Source organism: Carcharodon carcharias, chromosome 4, assembly GCF_017639515.1.
Source record: "Carcharodon carcharias isolate sCarCar2 chromosome 4, sCarCar2.pri, whole genome shotgun sequence".
Lineage (NCBI taxonomy): Eukaryota > Metazoa > Chordata > Chondrichthyes > Lamniformes > Lamnidae > Carcharodon > Carcharodon carcharias.
The window spans coordinates 112,221,854-112,244,482 of NC_054470.1; the positions used below are offsets into that span (position 1 = coordinate 112,221,854).

At 44.9% G+C, this 22,629-nt stretch overlaps 1 protein-coding gene across 4 annotated transcripts in view; it reads left to right on the forward strand.

The window, feature by feature from the left end:
* Positions 1-22,629, forward strand: part of LOC121277364 (coronin-2A-like) — a 176,308-nt gene that overhangs the window by 67,791 nt on the left and 85,888 nt on the right. For 3 of the 4 annotated variants that reach the window (XR_005942865.1, XM_041186742.1, XM_041186745.1), the window contains exon 2: positions 4,999-5,128. The exons of the other annotated variant lie outside the window; for it this stretch is intronic. The gene's annotated coding sequence lies outside the window, so the exon portion shown is untranslated. The remainder of the gene's footprint in view (positions 1-4,998; positions 5,129-22,629) is intronic. 4 annotated transcript variants of the gene reach the window in all.

Consider the following 22,629-nt stretch of genomic DNA (forward strand, 5'->3'; position numbering starts at 1 on the left):
TACTGAGTATTTCTAGCACTTTCTGTTTTTATGCCTGCAGTGAATCAGCATAAGACTCCACAACGTCTGTCATTGAATGCATAGATGGGTTTACAGGTGTCACAGTGCAGCAGCTCAGCTGTCTGAGGCTGTCGATTGTGATAATAACTCCACGTAAAAGTCATTAAAAATGTAGTAGTTTCGGTTGGTGCTGATTATTTTTGTGCTAATGAGGTGGACCTTTGAAACAAGCGAGCCACGTATTCCGTGCTTGGTTAGATTTCTTTTTAACATATTGTCCGTGCCCCACAGGGAAAGGTGGGTGAATGCTGTGCGATTGCATACAGGGAATGAAAACTGGCCATGTGAAAAAAGAGAGTGCTTCTGAGTGTAATAAAAATGGCTTTGGTTTTATGTTTCAGTAACATGTTTTTTAGGCACAATCTCTCAATACCTTAGTAAACTAATAAAGTTATAATGTGTCAGATAGAAGGGAAAAGCAATCATAATTAAATTGACAACAGCGACAGACTACAGCAGATGCTGACATTTATAAAAGGGAAATTAATGTAGTTTTATATTGGATGCACATCAGTTAAAACAAAACTTTTTCTCAGCAGCTAACCTGGACTTAATAAACCACTTTAAAATTATGCATTGTTTTTCTCATTTTGTTCCAAGGAAATATTTCACTTCTCATGAGAAGCATAAAAGGTTGAGCATTTTGTGCTAACTAATGGTCTCTGTCAGCCAGTTCAACTGGAGTTGAGTTTCTCTGCATTATACAGAATATTCCACACACGCTAAGCGTGTGATAACGTTAATCTATTATCTGGAGACATGTGTTCAAATCCCACCATGGCCACTGGAGAATTTAAATTCCGCGCATTCTATAAGTCTGGGCTGAAACTTTACAGATCGCACCGTCACCCGTGGGGGTATGTAAAATTGGGCACCATGCCTGTGTTGCCATGCCTATACCTGCAACTTACCAGTGGTGGGGAAAGGGCTGGGCGACCCATCTGCCCATGGATCAATTGAAGCCCTTAAGTGGCCAATTAATGACTACTTAATGGCCTCCTACCGCCCATCTCTGGCATTTTACCTGCCATGGGGGAGACTGGCATCTAGTGCCCAGGTTGCCAAGGGGAGGAGGAAAGTGCCTCCTTTTCAGGCCCCCTGTCCCACTGGAGGGTCTTTTCTCCACCACCCCCTTCCCCGACCCCTAAGGTTATTCTCTCTCTTCCGACCACCCTGGGTTTCCCCTCTGCCCCCATCCTGACAATTCCAGCCCCTCCACTTGCCCGAGGCCTGCCAGCCTGGCCTCAGCGAAGCGCCAGATTTACCAGGAAGCCTGGGCCCCATTAGCGTCTCTTCCTGGGGGACTTGCTGCAGCCCCAGCAGTGGCCACAGCTCCCAGTCAAATGGCTGGCAGCTCTCAGAGGTGGGACATCCTGCCAGATTGGGGGGGGTGGGGGGGGGGGTGCAGAAGTCTTGCCTCAAGCCAATTAATGGCCTTGTGGTCATTATGTGGCTGCGGGTAGAGTTGGCCAAGAGGAAGTGGGCTTTCCCTGACTTTTACGCCAGGGGCCCCTGCCTCCAGCGTAAAATTCAGCCCCTGGAGTAAAAAGCTGGCATTGGTAATGGTGACCACGAAGCTACCAGATTGTTATAAAAATTCAGCTGGTTCACAAATGTTCCTTCAGGGAAGGAAATCTGCCGCCCTTCCCTGGTCTAGCTGAGATCTGACCCCAGACCCACAGCAATGAGGTTGACTCTTAACTGCCCTCTGAAAGGGCCACTCCGCTCTATCCAAGAAGGTGGTTCTTCAACAGCTTCTCAAAAGCATTTTGTGATGGGCAATAAATACTGGTCTTGCCAGCGATGCTTGTGCACTGTGACTGAACACTTTATATAAAAAAAATACCATCTTGCCTCCAAAGAGGTTGCATTAACTCCAAGTTAAGTGTGGAAACATTCTCATTACAGTTTGAAGCAGATTCAGATTATTTATGAGGCATTATCATTTTGTTGAACATTGGTTAGCGGACACTTGTACCAAGAACAGTTCTGGCCTCCATGTTATGCAAAGGAAAGGGAGGTGTTGGAGCAAGTGCAAAAGGATTTACAAATATTGGGAGGTACAGACAGGAAAGATTGAACATGCTGAAGTACTTGTCTCTAGGAAAGAGAACACTGAGGTATTTTAAAATTACGAAGGGGTTTGTCAGGGTAGGTGTAGAGAGATGTTTTCATTTGTAGGGTTGTCCAGAGCTAGGGCTCTCAATATATGATAGTCACTATTAAAACCAACAGGGAATTTGGGAGAAACTTCTTTAGCCAGAGAGTGATGAGAATGTGGAACTCATTTCCACTGCGATTGCTTGAGGTGAATGGTATAGATACATTTAAGGGGAAGCTGGATAAACACGAGGGAGAAGGGAATGGAAGAGCATGCTGCTGGGTTAAAAGAAGGCTGGAAGCAGGCTTATATGAAGCATAAACACTGGTACAAACATGATGGGCCAAATGGCCTGTTTTAGTTCTGTAAATTCTATGTAAAATTTTAGGGGTTTTCCCCACTAACTCTTCACTTGAGGTCTTGTCCATTTTGCATCCAAGGCAACCCTCTCGTCACTCAACCTTCTGCTTGTAGTAAAAACAAAAATAGCTGGAAAAACTCAGCAGGTCTGATAGCATCTGTGGAGAGGAACACAGTTAACATTTTGAGTCTGTATGACTCTTCATCAGAACTGAAGAAAAATAGAAATGAGGCAAAATATAAGCCATTTGAGGGGTGAATGACAGGTGGAGCTGGATAGAGGGCCTGTGATAGGTGGAGGCAAAGAAGAGATTGCCAAAGATGTCATAGACAAAAGGACAAAGGGGTGTTGACAGTGGTGATATTAGCTAAGGAATGTGCTAATGGTGACATTTAGGATAGAAAGCAGGATGAGCAAGTAACAGCCCCAGTGGGGGTGGGGTAGGGGGAAGGGATTGAAATAGGGTCTAAGGTAGAAATAAAACAATGGATGGAAACAAATTTAAAAATAATAGAAATAGGTGGGAAAAGAAAAATATATTAAAAAAAAATTTAAACAATTATAAATTATTAGAAAAAAGGGGGATCGGAAAGGAGGTGAAAATGGAGGAGAGAGTTCATGATCTGAAGTTGTTGAATTTAATGTAAAGTCCAGAAGGCTGTAAAGTGCCTAATCGGAAGATGAGGTGCTGTTCCTGCAGTTTACGTTGAGCTTCACTGGAACAGTGCAGCAGGCCAAGGACGGATATGTGGGCAAGAGAGCAGGGTGGAGTGTTGAAATGGCCAGTGACAGGGAAGTCTGGGTAATGCTTGCGGACAGACCGAAGGTGTTCCTCAAAGGATTCACTCAGTCTGCGTTTGGCCTCTCCAGTGTAGAGGAGACTGCATGGGGAGCAGCGAATGTAGTAGACTAAATTATTTTAAATTTATTTCCATCCTTTGTTTTATCTCCACCTTTTAGCCTATTTTGATCCCTTCCCCCTACCCCATCCCCACCAGGGCTATCTGTACCTTGCTCATCCTGCTTTCTACCCTTAATGTCACCATTAGCACATTTCTTAGCTAATATCACCCCTTTGTCGTTTTGTCTATGACATCTTTGGCAATCTCTTCTTTGCCTCCACCTATCACTGGCCCTCTATCCAGCTCTACCTATCCCACCCGCCTCAAACAGTTTATATTTCACCTCATTTCTATTTTTCTTTAAAATTCTGATGAAGAGTCATATGGACTTGAAACGTTAATTGTACTCCTCTCCACAGATGCTGTCAGACCTGCTGAGTTTTTCCAGCTATTTTTGTTTTTGTTTTTGTTTCAGATTTCCAGCATCCGCAGTATTTTGCTTTTTATCTTCTTTTTGTAGTGTTAGCTTGCTGAATGGGTTATTACCTGGATAAGTATTTGAGTGGTTTGCTGACAGATTTAGCTGTTTAGTGAGTATCTCTCTTCTAGGATTATTGTGCTATTGTATTTTGGCAGCTGGGTTAATAAACGTCTCCACTTTACTTACTGAGTAAAGTGACCTGAGAGTGCTTTGAGGTTATCTATTCACTTTGCAGCCTTCTGGACTAGACATTGAGTTCAGTAATTTCATATCAAAACCATGTCTTGGGCTACTATTGCCATTTCTACCTTCCCTAGACCCATCTTTGTCCTTCTTTCTGACCCATTGCCTCTCCATTTTTGCCTTGCGCCACCAACACTTTTGTCGCTTAATTAACCTAACCTGCCTTCCAGCCTATTACAGACCTTCTCTTTTGTTCTATCCACCCCTCCCCTTTCCCTGCCTCCCTAACTTTGTTACTTCTCGGCTGTTCTTCAGAACTGGAAAAAGTTAATCAACTTGAAACTTAACTCCTGTTCCTCTCTCCACATATGCTGCCTGACCTGCTGAGTATTGCCAACATTTTCTATTTTCACCGTGTATCCAGACATTGAGTTGTAGGCTTGTTTTGAGATCAAATTATTTGATTTCAATCTTGTGGTAACAGATCCGCACTCCTGCAAAATAACAAAGAAAACAATAACAAATGGTGCCATTCTAAAAGTACATAGGATAGGAACAGGAGGAGACCATTTAGCCCATCGAGCTTCTTCTGCCGCCATTCATTGAGATCACGGCTGATAATGCCACCTAACTGCACATAGTCACATTTGCCCCATATCCCTTAATACCTCAACAAAAGCTATAAAACTCAGGTTGGGATTTTCCAGGCAGTTGACTTTTGACTGCTCTCCAAATTTTCCAGTCCTGCCCGTGACAATGCCCGCCACTGGTGGGACCAGAAAACCCTGCCCTCGGAATTAAAATTAACAGGTAGTCTAGCATCACTTTCTGCTTGTGGAAGAGGGTTCCAAATTTCCACCACCATTTGTGTCATTAATAAGATCATGATAATTTTACACAATTCAGCTACAAATATTATTGGAGGTAAATGTTTTGCAAGAGCTTGAAAATCCTGCGTTGTCCGTTTTAGGATTCTGAAGCTGATGACATTTTGGAGAAGACTTATTTAATCCAGTCACCACCTCTTGCGCCTTCCTTGGTCGGGTATTGCATTGGACAGCTGCTTTACTAAGATTCCCTGAACTTGGACGAATTGCAAGGTTTGCTTCAACATTCTGCCGATGGTTTATTTTTTGGTGTATCTGGCTCTTGCACATCTTTCAGCTGCATAACATTCTCTGTAGCTTGTCTCATGGGTGAATTCGGGTCACCAACAATCCAGGTTTGCTCCGGAGTCAACCACTCGGACAAGACACGGGTGGAAAATCACCGGGGCATTAAATGTTTTCTTTAAATTTACTTTGAACGATTTGGTTTGTTACTGAGTTTGGCCATGTGATTAAGGGTTGTTTCATGCAAAGAATCTAACCAATCAGGAATGAAGAGTCTTCTGATTTGGCCATGGGAAGGCGGGACACAGGGAAGAAGGACATATTGGGCAACCAATGGTGTGTTTGTGGAAGCAGGGCATTTGGAGGCACAAGGTCATGTGATCCAACTACCAGAAATCTGGCTAAGCAGACCCTAATATGAATTGAAAAGTCAACATTTAATTGCTAGAAGGGACTTGACGGTTTGAAACATGATCACAGTTATGTGCTCTGAAGATTTTCTTCATGGAATAGAACTTGTTTTATGGTAGGGGAATGCAACTTTAGGCAACCTTTTTGTTTGCTGCTTCATCCAAAATCCATACAGTCTAGAACTCTGGACTTCTGGCATCAGGGGTATGTAACCCCAGACTGATGGGCTGAATGTCTCCTCTGTTTGTTAGCTGTGAGAATGAGTTTGAGCAATCAAAACTAAGCTACAAGGCACAGTGGATGTACATTTGAGCGGGTCATTTGGCTTGTCGGCGACTATGTCTGTGAGGGAAGACATGGTGTCCGTTGGTAGGCTTAAGGCCTTCTGCAACCAATGGGTACCAGAGGGCCTGCAGTGCATTGTGGACACCAGGAATCCCATCAACTTGATGAGGTTCCTTTTTGTTTCACTCATAGTTTGGAATTTATCATTTTTGTGGCCCTTTTGAAAAGGGGGCACTTTTCTTAAAGCAGAATACTGCAGATGCTGGAAACCTGACCCCAGGATTTTTCAGCCCTGTCATGGCGAGCCATTCAAATCCCCGTTGACTTCGGTGGGACTGGAAGATCCCGCCAAGGGCGGGGGGCAGAAAACCCTGATATGGAAGCAGAAAATGCTGGAAGTACTCAGCAGGCCAGGCAGCACCTGTGGAGCGAGAAATAGAGTTAAAGTTTCAGGTCTGTGACTTTTAGCACTTTCTGTTTTTATTCAACACTTTTCTTAATTTGTTTCCTGCTGATGATGTTTGTGTCACCCTAACTGGCATTTTGTAAGAGTTCTTCCAGGTGAACGATTGAGTGGAGGATAAAGACATGGTACCAAGTCTCTCTGGACACTCAACTCCACCTCACCATCACCTCTCTTGAACGCCCTCCACTGTCTCTTTGTTGTAAGACATCCAATCCTGGATAAGCCTCAATTTCCTGTAATTAATTAATTAGTCTAATGTCAAACTGAATCAAGATAAAATGAAGGAAACACAGAGAACAGAATCACAGGAGGCCATTCGATCCATCTTGCAAGAGTTATCGAATCGCTCAACTCATGGCCACCCCTCCTCCCCTTTGCCCTTCACCCATAGCCCTGCAATTTTCTCCCCTTCAAGTAGATATCCAATCCCCTTTTGAAAGTTGCGATCAAATGTGCTTCCACCATCCTTTCAGGCAGTGCATTCTAGATCACAACAATTGTACGAATAAATCTTCCCCCTCTCCCCCCTGGTTCTTTTGTCAGTTACCTGAAATCTGTGCCCTTCAGAAATTTAGCCTTTGGAAGTGCATGGGTTAATCAGGGAGGCAGGTTATGGAGTGGATGAATGCAAGTCGTTCTTCACAAATGCTTTCGAAGAAGTGGCTGGATACATGAAAGAAGCAGTGCAGCAAATGACCCAGATTCCAATGGTTCGAAACACACATTGCAATTCCTTGGTAGATTCTGTTGTTTAATTTAACAAGCGCCATATTCATCTGCCTGCCTTTGAATAAACAGATGGTACAAATGCCTTGGCATTCACATTGGGGTGGTCTGGTGAGGTTTTTGAGAAGTCTGCTGCTGAAAAAGGTGATGGCTTACAAACAGGAATAATAGTTTCTAAAAGCAATCTGGCAAGCTAGCGACACTCTGTGCTGCACCTGGGTATTGGTTCCAGATGACTCTAATATTCGGGACTCTTATTTGGCCTGATGGGTGATGTAATGACAAGCTGATGCATGATGCAGGAAGCTGCCATTTGTCATGTGGTGCGATATGATCATCAAAGTGGGATAGGTCAAAATCTCTTCAGATGGAAAAATGAAGTAGCCTCTTTTCAATGTAACAGTACCCTTTCAATTTGGGTTCCAGGATCTTTGAGTCAGCTCTGGGAATTCACATGGATAAATCCCATCTGTTGCGCACCTCCCCCCCACCCCACCCCCACCCCCGCCCCACGCCAAAGCTTTCATGGGTCTATGGTTCCCCCACCCGGGCAACTTGGGTTTTCCCAGGGTGGCGCTGGCTTACAAAGGAGTCAGTCTCTTGAAATCTGAATTAAAATGTGGCTAAATTTCATTGCTGCTCAGCTGGAGGCCGTGCCTTCAGCTGCCTGGGCCCTAGGATCTGGAATTCCCTCCCTTAACCTCTCCGTCTCTCAATCTCTCCTGCTTTTTTCAAACCTACCTCTTTGACTAAGCTTTCGGTCATCTGTCCTAACGGGCGGAATTTTACACCAACGGGATTTTATAGTCTCGCCCAAGTCAATGGACTTTTTGAATGGCTCGTTGCACTTTACAGCCCCACCCCCGCCATGACGGGGCTGTAGAATTCTGCCCAATATCCCCTCAAGTGGCTTGGTGTTAAATTTTGTTTGATAATTGCTCCTGTGGAGCCCCTTGGGATCTTTTACTAAGTTAAAGGCACTATGTAAATGCAAGCTGCTCTGTAAACATAGTTGGCGAGTGACAGACCTGCTGGGGCCAGAAATGCTGGGTTACAGTTTTTTGTGCTGACCTTGCCGAACTCCGCTCGAGTGTCATCGGTTGGGGTCCTGTGGCCTACTAGGAACCTTTTGGGGAGAGAGTTTGTGTTTTTCGCTAACCTTTGTGAAAGGAAAAGAAAGGCTTGGATTTAAATAGCATCTTTCACAATCACAGGACGTCCCAAAGTGCTTTATAGCCAACAAAGTATTTTGGGGTTGGATTTTACAAGGAGGGCAGATTACACATCTCCCCCAACCGAAAAACCCATTGGTGCCGCGCCGACCAGAAACCCAGCTGCCCCACAGCAATATTATGCTAGGGGTGGCCTTAATTGGGTCAGAGTGGGACTTCCGCCCCCATTTGAGGGGAGGTTCCATCCTGGAAAGCTGCCGACAGCTCTGTAGTCCCAGCAGCGCCAGAGTCGAGTGGTGGCCACTGCTGGGACTACAGGCAGTCCCCAAAGAGGAAGAGCGATGGATCCTGAACTTCAAGTCAATCAAGGCTTTTGGTTTGGCTTGTCTGGCAGATAGGGTTTGACAACAGTGATTAAATGGAGGTTTCATCATATGACTTGCCCCTACGCTCCAGCCATTAATTGGCCCACACATCCACCCTTGTGACATTCTGCCTTCCTAAGTCAATTGGAAAGCAAAAAGACTCATTACCCAATTGAGTAATGCTTGACTGTCAGCCAAACAGCCTTTTTTCCCCATTTTTTCCTATATTTTTATATCTGATGAAGAGAAAAGTTCAAAGAAAATGGGGGGGGGGGGGCGGAATTATTTTTAATGTCTCTATGATATATCTCCAGGGTTGCACGCAACAGTGTCCTGGAGGTTGATCTTCAATTCCTGGAGACCCCAGTCCAATCCTGGGGGTGTAGGCAGACCCTAGGGAAGGGGGAATGAGACTGGTGGGGTTGGGGTGTTGGGGTGCTGGGGATGGGGGAGAGATATGAAGGGGAAGTATTATGGATGGTTGTGTTGGGGTAGGGGGGGATGAGTGCCCACAATGGGCACAGGGCTCAGCAGCCCGCACAATGAAAGCTGCCAGGCTACCTGCCTTGCCCCCATCGCACATAAAGTGGCAGCAGTGGTGGGATAGGCTTGACACCTTACCCACCCACCACAATGTGGGAGACAGGTCACGAATGGGCAGGGAGGTGGTGGGCAAGCCACCCATTTTATTTTATGAACCCTCCCATCCCACCCCCCCCCAACTTCAAAGTCACTTTTGAGAAGGGGAGGACATTGGGGTTGCTGTAGAATTCAGCCCTGGAAGTGAAAGTGTACAAAGGTCCCTCATACTTTCAATCCTGAATGAGCACGCTCTATTTTTAACATAATACTCCGCTTTGTTCTGGATTTCCCAACCAGAGAAAATCATTCCTTCTTATCTACTTTATAATTTTCAACACCTTGATTAGACTGTCCGTCCGCCAAAGGGAGCATAAGCCACAATTGTGCAACCTGCCTTCATAATTTAACCCTTCAATCCCTGGCAGCCTTGTGGTAAACCTGAGCTGTTTGCCTTTCCAAAGTCAGGGCACTTCTCTGCAGGTCACAGAGGGCGAACACTGACCCATTCATTGCCCCTTAACCTGTGCAGGAAAATGCAGGCATCTGGATTTCCGTGGCGAGGAGGGGTTTGCTGGGGGGGGGCGGGGGGGAGGGGGGTGGTGAAGGGTTTGTACTCCAATGCTGGATGGCTCACTGCCCCATATCAGTTCCTGCATGAACAAAGTCCACTTGGCTAAGAGAGACGCTCTGGTTCCTGGGACGGGGCTTCAGGAACGGACAAGTGTGGCAGAGCGGAGATCGAATCCTTTTAGTGGGGCGGAAAATATTTTAAAATACGCTGAAAGGAAAAGCCCCGTGTGAACCAAATTAAGCTGGCATAGTCTGGCGATCCTCCAAGTTGTTTGAATCCGTTGGGCCAAAGGGTTATAATTCGAGCAAAAAAAACTGCTTTGTTACTGTTTTGTGTTCAGTTGTCATAGATACAAGTATCAAATGGAGACGGAGGGTGAAACTGTTATCAGTGATATATGATATGGGATGTCTGGAGGTTCCATCTGGCTAGCATCAGTCTACTTTAGACCTGCCCAAATCTTGTGATTATTTTTTGGTGGGTTGTCTTTCAACCTGCACAAGCTATGGCTCTGCAATTATAAGGATTCAAAAATTCCTGGGCCGATGTGCAGAACGACTGCAATCCGTTCCCTCGACCTGCTTTCCAGATTTATTTGCGGCCAGAAACCCAGCTCTATCTACGTTTAGTGTGGATTTTGCCTCTTTTTTTGAGAGAGGATTCCAACAGGGATAATCACCCTGAAGCGCAAAAAGCTGCAAATCGCACACTCTCTGAAAATTTGCTTCGCAGGTTTTGGTAAAACCAGTTGTCCTTTAATTCAGTTTCCTCTGGGCCCCTGGTCCCTTCTGCTCACTGTGACCAAGCCCCATGGATTATAAAATGGAAGCAGATTTCATTGTCCTTCTCGACCATCCTTTACCTCCTGAGCCAATTTAAAATACATTTATTGGTCAAAGTAAAACGTAACTGATGATGCGCAATGACTTAAAAGGAAAAGGAAGATTTGCATTTATATTGCGCCCCGCACAGCCACAAGACACTGCAAAGCACTTTACAGCCCAATGAGGTACCTTTTTGAAGTGTGATCACTATTGGAACACAGGAAATGCGGCAGCTAATTTGCACACAGCAAGCTCCCACAAATAGTAATGTGACAATGACCAGGTAAAATTGTTTTAGTAATGTTGGTTGAAGGATAAATATTGGCCCAGGAACGCTGTGGGTAACTTCCCTGCTCTTCTTCAAAATGGTTGCATGGGGAATCTTTTATATCCATCCAAGCAGGCAGGTGGGGCCTCAGTTTACTGTCTCACCTGAAAGATGGCACTTTGGACAGAGCAGCGCTCCCTCGGTACTGCACTGGAGTGTCAGCCTTGATTTTTGTAGTCGAGTCCTGGAGTCGGATTTGAACCCAGCGTTTTTGTCACTCGGAGGCGAGATGCCACTAACTCAGCCGCAGCTGGCACTAAATGTGAAGGTGACTTGAAGGAGTGGGAGGAAGTATTTTTGCATTTAACGTACTTTATATCCAGTGGAAAAGTAAAGACTTGCATTTCTATAGCACCTTTCACAACCTCAGGATGCACCAAAGAACTTCACAGCAAGTTAAGTACTTATGAAGTATAGTCCCTGTTGTAATGTAGGGAATGCAGCAGCCAATGTGTGCACAGCAAGATCCCACAAATAGCAATGTGGTAATGACCAGATAATTTGTTTTTCTTCTATGTGTAAGTTGAGGTTTAAATATTAGCCCGGACAACAGGAAGACCTTCCCCTCTCTTGTTTTGAAGGAGTGTCATGGCATCTTTGCTTCCAGTGGAGAAGATAGACAGGGCCTTGGTTTAACTGCACATCTGAAGGATGACATCTCTGACCGTGCAGCACTCCCTCCGTATTGGCACTGGGATTGTCAGCCTAGATTATATGCTCAAGCCTCTTGTGTGGCACTCAAATAACAGAGAGTTCTGTCTCTGTGCCATAAGTGCTGCCCAAAGAGCCAATGTTGACAGCGTTAACCTCAATTACGCTGACGTAGGATGTTATTGGGTGGGAAGGTATATTCTCCCCAGTGTCTGCAACAGAATGTTTCTCTACCCCATCACAAGACAGAGGTGTCCAGTGTTTTCCTAGTCAAACCACAGTTATGGAGACTGGGGAAAGAAACACGCTCTCCCAGTCAGGTGGACATAAAGATCTCATGGCAACTGTATTGAAGAACAGGGGAGTTCTGTCCCTGGTATCCTGGTCAATATTTATCTTTCAATCAACATCATTAAAAATGGATCATCTGGTCATTAACACATTTCTCGTTGTGGCAGCTTGCTGTACAGGAATTGTCATTTCCTGCACCACAACAGTGACTACACTTCAAAAAGTACTTCTTCGGCTGCAAAATGGTTTGGGGCGTTCTGAGCCGATGGGAGGCACTGCTGAAATGGAAATATCTGTTCCTTTAATATAGACAAGTTATTTTGGCTGTGTTGGTTTTGCTTTTCTGGTTATGTCTTGTGAAGTCCGTTTAACAGGAAATGTCATTGTGTATGTTCAAGAAATAATATTCGCTAACTCTTGGTTGAAACTGGACATGTGTTCCTTTAACAAATTTAATGATTTCGAGCCTTTTTAACAACTCCCAGGTAATATGGGTTCTGGGATTATAGCTGAGGCAAAACAGAGTCTTTGTCCTCTGCTTCAGAAACAGAAGAAAGCAAATACCAAATTTACAAGACCAGTAAGACAGGAGGTTACAATGATTCATAACTTTCACGTGAGCCAGCCCTGTCTCTGCCTGTTTTCCCACATGGCACAACTTCATGCATGAACCGATTGGCTCCCTTACACACACAAGTTCATGTTGTGCTCTGTACGTGCACAGTCATTTTAAACTTCTTGGTGGGGGGGGGTCAAATTGATTGACACCAGCTGCGCAGCAAAGGCTAGTAGCAAAGCGGCAGATGATTTTTCACCGTGCCAGGTTTTATTTCCTATTGGCTTAGAAAATATGGCAAGATTTTAAATTTGAAACCCAAGTGAAATTGACAGTGGAACGAATTTCGAAAACAAGTCTGAACTGTCATTCAGTGAACCACGAGAGGGGGGTGGAGTGGCAGGGAAAGAAGCCGGGCACAGTGGGGGACAATAAATGTTCTACCGATTCACTACGAGCTTGTGTTCCACCCCCTCACTTTCAGTAACTTTCTGGCATTGACTACCCCTCAGTTGGTAGCACTCTTGTTGCTGAATCAGAAAGTTGTGGATTCAAGCCCCATCCCAGAAGTAGAAAATAGGCCCTGACACTCAGAGTGCTGCACTGACTGAGTTGTCATTTTCCTGATGTGAAGCCGAGGTGCTATCTACCCTCTTGAGCGGTTGTAAAGGATCCTGCAGCCAATACTTTGAAGGAGAGCAGGGGAAGTTCACCCCAGTCCTGGGCCAATATTATTAATCCCTCAGCCAGCATCACTCAAACCAATGTTTTGTTCACTATCTCATTGCCGTTCATGGGAGCTTGCTGTGTGCAAATTGGCTGCCACATTTCCTACACTAGAACAGTGACTGGACTTCAAAAGTGCTTCATTGGCTGTAAAACCCTTTGGGATGTCCTGAGGTTGTGAGAGACGCCACATAAATGCAATTTCTTCTCTCTGTGGCTGTAGCTACCATCCTCTTGCTTCAGAATCAACAAGACATCGCTTCCACTGGTTCTGAATCAGACTCTCAATACCAAGAGAGAAGTCTGTTTGTGACAGGACGAGAGCTCCTGTCCAATTAATATTTTGTGTGTGCAAGCAGAATATTGACTCAAAGCATTTAAAATAACTCTTCTGTAAGTTTCTGAAATAGTCAGAAGTTCAGAAGGAGGCCTTTGGGCACATCTTCAACTGTATTTGCCATTTTCTGTGAAATACATTGCACGTGGTATCAGACCAAAACTGGTTTTACAGTTGCATGCAGAACCAATAAGGCTCTGCTTCGCAAAACATTAACTCTGTTTCTCTCTCTGCAGGTGCTTCCAGACCTGCTAAGTTTTTAAAGTATTTCCTGTTGTTTTTTTCCAGATCTCCAGCATCCACAGTATTTTTGCTTTGATTTAAGCAAGGATATACTTGCATTGGAGGAGGTACAGTGAAGGTTCTCTAGATTTGTCCCTGGAATGAGGGGGTTGTCCTATGATGAGATGCTGAGTAAATTGGGTTGATATTCTCTGGAGTTTAGAAGAATGACTGGCGATCTCATTAAGACCTACAAGATCCTGAAGGGGTTTGATAGGATGGATGCTGAGAGATTGTTTCCACTGGCCGGGAAATCTAAAACACGGGAGCACAGTCTCAGGATAAGGGGCCGATCATTTAGGACTGAAATGAAGAGAAATGACTTCAGTATGGCTGAGAAAAGAGACTCTTTTGTCAAAGCTTTTTGTCTTGCACTCATCAGGACAGTTGCAAGAAAATACCAATGTCAAGGGAAACTGCAAATTTGTACTATGAGAAGAGAGTGCTGATTGTTTGGTATGTAGACTCGGATTGGTAGAGGCATTGCCATGGAGAATACACCAATTGATGGTGACTGACAATTAACAGCCAAGCATTGTTTGAAATTTAAATCAGGCATTTTGACTCTGATTGGTCAAGACATTGCCCTGGGGAATGAACCAGTAAATGGCCATCACCAATTTTGTTTAGGTGAAACAGGCGCAATGTATGTCATGTTCTTTCTTTCTGCAAGGAACAGGGCCCTGTGTATTAATATATGAAGCTTCCAGTATATTGCGAGCCAGACTGAATCTCAGATCGGTTGTCAACATAATTCTTAGCACACTGATGATTATTTAGCAAATATTGTCCAGTCGTGGAATCACATCTAATGTTGGGCACTGTTTTGAGATTTGCAAGCGCGGTCTGGTTGGGTACGGTCTGTACCCTGCCCATTTCAAACAGCAGAAGGGACATATTGTTTGATACGATCCACCAGTCTTTGGGATGTACGGCCTACATACCTTGGCATCACACTGGCACAGAAATTCATATATCATATCAGTCAAGTTTTGTACTACCAAACAACTATTTAGAAATGACTTCACTCAAAGGATTGTGAATCTTTGGAATTCTCTACCCCAGAGGGTTGTGGATGCTCCATCGTTGAATACATTTTAAGGCTGGGATGGACAAATTTTTGGTGTTTCAGGGAATAAATGGATCTGGGAAGTGGGTGGGTATGTGGAGTTGAAACCTAGGATCAGCAATGATCACTGAATGTTGGAGTAGGCTCGACAGGCTGCATGGTCTACTCCTATTGTACCCACTCTTTGAAGCAGCTATACAATTTTCCTATGCCTCTGCTCCTTCCCTGTGTGTGTTTTTTTTTTACCCCTTCAACAGCTTATCTAATTCCCCTTTTGAAAGTTCCTACTGAATCTGCTTCCGCTGCCCTTTCAGGCAGCGCATTCCAGATCACAACACAACTCGCTGTGTTTAAAAATAAAATTTCTCCCTGCTGCCTCTGGTTCTGTGCAGTATCAGAAGCACTGTTGCAAGCCAGAGTTATGTGACCTGTTTCTGGACTGGTAATAGATAAGAAATTGCTTCTGGCAGCAAATGTGGAGTACTTCACCTGAAATTAAATGATAACATTTGACAAGATAACCCTCGGGTTCAGAGATGCTGAAAGCATTTCCTCTGGAAAATACTCAAAAGTTTAAATTAAAGTATCTTTTTAAAAAAAAGACTTGCATTGATATCGTGCTTTTCACAACCGTTGGACATCACCAAGTGCTTACCAGCCAATGTTTGAAGTGTAGTCACAGTTGTAATGTAGGGAACGCAACAGCCAATTTGTGCACAGCAAGCTCCCACAAAGTGATGTGATGATGACCAGATAATCTGTTTTTAGATTGTTAATTGAGGGATAAATTTTGGCCGTGAAACCAGGGAGAACTCCACGATCCTTCTTTGATATGGTGCCACGGGATCTTGCAAATCCAGCTGAGCAGGCAGATGGTGGCCTCGGTTTAATCTCTCATCCAAAAGACGGCATTTCAGAGGTCAGTGCTCCCTCAGTACCGATCTGCGGCATCAGACAAGACTTATGTACTCAAACCTTGGAGTGGAATTTGAACTACAACTGTGTGTTTTGGAGGCAGGAGTGTTGCCAACTGAGGCACATCCAATGCAACAAAAACCAGAAGACGAACACATCAGATGAAGGAGCTATCAACTAATGCTGCATGCAAAGTCCTTCAAAAATTAAAATAGAACTGAAAAGGGAGCACAACATTACCTGTTCCTCTACCTCTCTCTCTCTTTTAGATGATCCTTAAAACCCACCTCTATGACCAAGCCTTGGTCACCCAGTATCTCCTTATGTGGCTCAGTGTCGAACTTGGTTTGATCACACTCCTGCAAAGTGCCTTGGGGCTTTATTCTACATTTAAAGGCAGTATATAAATGCAATGTCACTGGATGAGCTCCAGTACTGTATTGTCATTGGCTATTCATGAGATAGGGTGGAATCATGTGCCCTCCCCTGTGCTGAGTTTGATGGATGAGGGGTACTTAATTAGGCAGGAGGGTGGCAGCTAGTGACCCACCACCTTCCCGCCTGCACCCCATTTTAAGTCCGGGGAGGGGGAAGGCTCGAAGATGGCCTCTTTTTGGTAAGACCTGCCGCATCCGGTGCCACTCAGACTCTTAACAGGCCAGTTGCAGGCCTTCCCCTAGGATCAAGGACCCCAGGGCCCTAGGTCCCGCTCACCAATCAGAGGCTGGCAGCACCATTAGCCCTGCTAATTTGAGGCCATTAAGTGGGCAATTAATATCCACTTAAGGGCCTCGCCCCACGGCTGCTGGTATTAACCTAGCAGCAGGCAGGGGGCTCCCCAAGTGGGGAGCATGATGAGCACACCTTGATATGTTTGCTTGCAGGCTCCCAGTGGGGTTGCCCCTCATTTAAAGGCACTCGGTCCCTGATTGAGGGACCCTGCACCGGGAAGGGGTGGGGGGCATTGAGGAACCATGGAAAGTCAAACCCCTGCCCTTGCTGCCATCCCCCAGAACACCTGACCTGCGCACCCCCCCCCCCCGACCCCCCGCCCCGGCATTACCGCCATTCACCTGTGCCTGGGTCCTTCATCGGTCTGAGGCCTCTGGTGGGTGCAGCACTGGCAGCAGCCACCACCTCCCCAGTGGTGCTGCCAGCTTCTGATGGTGAGCAGGACCTACGGCCCTGGGGGCCTGTTAAGTGTCTGGGAGGCACCGGATGCAGCTGGTCTTACCAAAAAGAGGCGAGCTGGAAGTCTTGCTGGCTCTTTAACTAGCAGCCAAGACCCCTGTTACCTCCAGAAGGTTCTGCCCATAATCACAAGATGGACAAAAGGCAAAGGTGGGAGTAGGGAGAGGGGAAATAAAGCAAACATGAAGGGAGAGGAAGGAGAAGGGTTCAAGAAAAATGGTGGGAATGATTCAAAACTAGAACTACCAAGAATCCCCTTGATAATTGTGATAATTAAAATCACCCAGGGGCCTAGACAGAGTAGATAAGGAGAAACCTTTCCCATTGGTGGGAAGGTCGAGAACCAGAGGACATCAATTTAAGGTGATTGACAAAAGAGCCAAAGGTGACATGAGGAAAAGCTTTTTTTACACAGTGAATGGTTAGGATTTGGAATTTACTCTGAGACTGTGGTGGAGGCAGATTCATTTGTGGCTTTAAGGGGAATTTGATCATTATTCGGGGAGAGAGAGGATTTGCAGGGCTATGTGGAAAAGGTGGAAGGTGGGACCAGCTGAGTTGCTCTTGCAGAAGGCCCACATGGACAAGACGGGCTGAATGGCCTTCTTCTGTGCCGCAACATTCTATAATTGTATCCTGTAATAGCCTCATGTAATGAGCGAGTCAGTAAATAAATACCCAGTGGTGGTACTGAGTCCACACATTCCCGAGCAAATTTAATCCTGGGTTTGTCCTGACTTGCCCTGTTTCTGTTGGACAGCAGAGGTGTATATCCACTTGATCCCAGCAAATGGGGCCATGGAATGGAAAAGTCATCTATGGCTCCTGCTTCTAATGAGCCTTGTTGAAAGGGTTCATGTTGGATGAGTCAAGAATTGAACTTGGTTCGAACACTTGCCTCAGAGTTAGAAGATCATGATTTCAACTCCGGCTCCAGAGACTGAACATAATAACCCAGCCTGATACTCCCAGTGCAATACTGAGGGAGTGCTGAGGTGTTGCTTTTCAGCTGATATGTTAGAGTGAAGTCCTGTGTATCCCCTCAGGAGACCTTAAATGATCCCAGGTGCAATTCTGAAGAAGAACAGGGGTTCTCCTCAATGTCCTGGCCAATATTTATCCCTCATCCCACATCACTAAAACAACAGATTACCTAGTCACTATCAGATTGCTGTGCGCGTATTGGCTGCTGTGCAACATTACAGCAGTGACTCACACTTCAAAAGTACTTCATTGGCTGTAAAGAGCTCTGGGATATCCTGAGGATTTTAAAGGCGCTAAATAAAGGCAAGTCTTTTTTTAAAATCGTTGAATAGCTAAATAGACGAATGGAGCAAACAGCAATTTCAACTCTGAGGATTCCGTTCTTATCCCCGACACTGCAAAATAAAACGTAATTGATATTTTGAAGTAGATTTTTGCTGGTGACCTCTCCCATCGTGCTTCTTGACTGAGGGTAAACACTCCTGAATGACGTGCCTCCAGCTGGATCCCAGTAAGCAAAGTAGGGGCTGGCTATCCTCTCCAATCCTGGAGAAGCTCAGCAGCAGCTAAGGCTCTCAGCAGCTCTTTTGATAAATGAAAAATAATTAGGAAAGTAATCTGATCATCTTATTATCCATTGAGCTTCCAGCGTTGTGTGAAAGTGTGCTGTAGTTCCAGTTACCAACTATTACTGGCATGATGGATGTTTATTTAGATAAGATATGTATTCACTAGGTTAGAGTTGAAATGATTCACATGGGACATAAGATATAGTTACTGTAACAACTGTTTGCTGAAGCACTGATTAGAAGACCCATTAGAATGGCTGTAGGTGGTTGACAGACTTTAACATTTCCTTCTTGAAGGGAGTGTGAGAGTTCTTTTTTTTCCCTTTAAACGCCCCCTGGAAATGCTGATGCCCAATTTTGTTCATTTTACAAAGCCACTTCATGCAGAGGATTCCGGCAACCTCGTCTCCCAAAAGCAAGGTCAATTGCGAAAATTAGTGGAAATAATGAGGGGAAAGCCTTAGATTACAGGACAATATAGATGGGCTGGTAAGATGGGCAGAGCAGTGGCAAATGGAATTTAATCCTGAGAAGTATGAGGTGATGCATTTTGGGAGGACTAACACAGCAAGGGAGTACATGATGAATGGTAGGACCCTAGGAAGTACAGAGGATCAGAGGGACCTTTGTGTACATGTCCATAGATCCCTGAAGGCAGCAGCACAGGTAGATAAGGTGGTTAAGAAGGCATATGGGATACTTGCCTTTATTTGCCAAGGCATAGAATATAAGATCAGGGAGGTTATGTTGGAGCTGTATAAAACACTGGTTAGACCACAGCTGGAGTAGTGTGTGCAGTTCTGGCCTCCACACTATAGGAAGGATGTGATTGCACTGGAGAGGGTGCAGAGGACATTCACCAGGATGTTGCCTGGGCTGGAGCATTTCAGCTATGAAGAGAGATGGGACAGGCTAGGGTTGTTTTCCTTAGAGCAGAGAAGGCTGTTAGAGGTATACAAAATTACGAGGGGAATAGAAAGGGTAGATAGGAAGAAACTTTTCCCATTAGTGGAGGTGTCAATAAACAGGGGGCATAGATTTAAGGTAAGGGGCAGGAGGTTTAGAGGGGATTTGAGGGAAATCTTTTTCACAAAGAGGGTGGTTGGAATCTGGAACACATTGCCTGAGGGGGCGGTAGAGGCAGGAACCCTCACAACATTTAAGTATTTAGATGAGCACCTGAAACGCCATAGCATACAGGGCTACGGGCCAACGGCAGGAAAATGGGATTGGTATAGATAGGTGCTTGATGGCTGGCATGGACACAATTGATCTGAAGGGCCTGTGTCTGTTCTATGACTTTATGGGAAAAATTTTAAGTCTGAGGTTTGCATGGTGGTATTAAGGAATACTAAACCAAGGCAAGTAAATGTGAGTTGAGGTTGTAGATCAGCCATGACTGAATTTATTGGCAGAACAGACTCAAGGGGCTGAATAGCCTCCTCCTGTTCCATTGTAATAAGCTGGAGTCGTCCTTGTAGACACCATACCAGCAGCAGCAATGAACAGATAATTGATTGGTGCAATAGTTTACACACGTACAGTAGTTTGATAGTTAGGATCTTCATTCCTGTCTATGCATCTTCTAGGGAAATTTGGGAAAGGTCAGTAATCTGAAAACTTTGGTTTGAATAGGAAAACTTGTGCGTAGCAAACCACAAGGGAAACCAGTTCCAGCTACTGGGTCTTGGCAGCAGTGGAGACAGTACCTTTAAGATCACCTGGTATTGCACTCAGTTAGTAGCATTTTCACATCTGTGTCCGAAAGCTCTGGGTTCAAGTCCCACTACAGAGACTTAAGTACAAAATCTAGGCTGAAACACTCAGTGTGGTACTGAGGGAATGCTGTATCATCAGAAGTACATTTTCTGGATGCCTGCCCTCTTCAGGTGAACGTAAAAGATCCTATGAAACTACCTTGAAGAACCAAGGTGTTTTCCCTAGCACCCTGCCTCAATATTTATCATTTAACCAATGGTTACTAGAAAAAAGTAATCTGGTCAGTTACCTTATTACTTGTGGTATCTTGCTCTGTGCAAATTGGCTGCTGTGTTGCCTACGTTAGGATGCCCTGAGGTCATGAAAGGTGCAGTATGAAACTCTTCTTGAAGTGTAGCATGACTCAGGCAAATGCAAAGCATTGCGAGCACCACTTGACAGTTTTCAAATAGTACTGTGGTCAGAAAGGGTGATGAATTATTCATTCCCTGCCTGGTGTTTGGTTGGTTCAGGAATTCAGATTCAGGAACTCAGAATGCCACTTGCCAACCAGTCAGCACTCTCTTCACATACAGTATAAATTGTTGTTTTCCCCAGTTTATTGGTATTCTTGCAAGTGTCTTGATGAGTGCAGGACAAAAAGCTTCGACATGTCTTTCTTTTCAGCAAAACTCAGATTTTCTTCAATAAATTGGAATTGCCAATAACTATTTGAAAATGCCTATATTTTTTGGCATATGGGGCCCTGTCATTTGCTTGTCTTCCCTGGACCCTCAGTCAGTATTTCCCAAACATTTTGCCCTTTTTGCCGTTTTGATGCTTGAAAATTGTTGAGAGCCAAGAGAGGGAGTGAGGAGGGGAGGGGGGCAGAATTGTTATGGGGCCTGTGGGGAGTGCATGGAGGCAAAGAGTTGTTCAGCAAGGGGAAGAATTGTGGACTGGGAGGATATAGTTGTTCATTAGAGGAGGAAGAGTTGTTGAGCAGTAGGGAGAGTTATTGAAAGGGAGCAGTGGTTTTGTCCACAGCTGTTTTGAAGACTCTGGGGCCTTGGATCTACTGTTCGTGCAAGGACGTGTAATGGAGCATTAGTGCCTGTCCATACGCCCTTCGCTCAACAGCCACCATTGCTGCCTCGAAGCTCGTAACCCCAGATCATCATCCACAACTCCAATAGGGGTTGTGACCCACCATTTGGGAGCACCTGCCCTAAATTTGTACAAAAAGGAGGCACAGAAGAAACCAGAGCTCGGAGATAATGTCCATCAGGAAAGGTTGAACAAGCTCTTTGCTCTGGAAATGAGAAGGGGTGAGGGATAACTTCTTGGAGGCCTTAAAAATGATGAAAGGTCTTAGATAGGGTATGAGTAGAGAAGATGTTTCCACTTGGGAGTCATCCAAATAAAGGGGCCATCAGTATCTGATAATCAGTAATAAATCCAGTAAGGAATTCAGGAGGAAGTTCTTCACTCAGAGAGTATTGAGAATGTGGAATTTGCTACAACAGAGAGTGGTTGACGTGAATAGTGTAGAGGTGTTTAAGGAGCTGCATAAGAACATGAGGAAGAAAGTAATAGAAGGATATACTGGTGGGGGTGATGGAGTAAATAGTGTGGGAGGAGGGTCCCAGTATAGGAGGCACTGGCATAGACCAGTTGGACTGAATGGCCAGTTTTAGTGCGATAGACTCCGTTTTGGTGCTTGAAAATTGGTGAGAGCCAAGAGACGGAGTGGGGAGGGGAGGGGGGCAGAATTGTTGTGGTGGGGGAGCGCATTTTATTCATTGTGGAATAAAAAAACTGTCATCTCAACAAAAGTGACCTCAAAACTACAAAGGCTTCAGTCAGAGCACTGAACATTGTCATGAGCACTGAGTTATGTACAGAGCTCTGGTTAGATCCCAAATAGACAACTGCATTCAAATTCTGGACACCACACCTTAGGAAGGAAATATTCCCCCTGGAGGTTGTGCTGCTCAGATTCACCTGAATTTAACCCTTTAACCTTGGGCATCATTCTGTGGACAGGTGCATAGACTGAGCTTGAATTCCCTCAGGTATAGACAATCAAGGGATGATCTGATTGAGGTGTTTAAGATGATTTGTTCGAGTAGATCGAGAGTAATTATCCTCTGGTCTGAGGGAATCCAGAGCAAAGGGGGAGAATATTGGAGCCAGCCCATTCAGGGTTGATGTCAGGAAACATTTCTTCACACAAAGGGGAGTGGAAATGTGAAACTGTCAACCCCCCCTCTACCCCCAAGCTGTTGTGGTTGGGAGGCAATTGAAAATTTCAAAGCTGAGATTGATAGATTTTTTTTGGGCAAGGGGATTAAAGGTTACAGAACCAAGAGAGGTAAATGGAGTTAAGACACAGATCAACCATGATCTAATTCAGGCTTGTCCAACCTGTGGCCCCTGCAGCAATTGTTGAAAATGCCGGTAAGACAGCTCAGTGAGTTTGAAGATTTC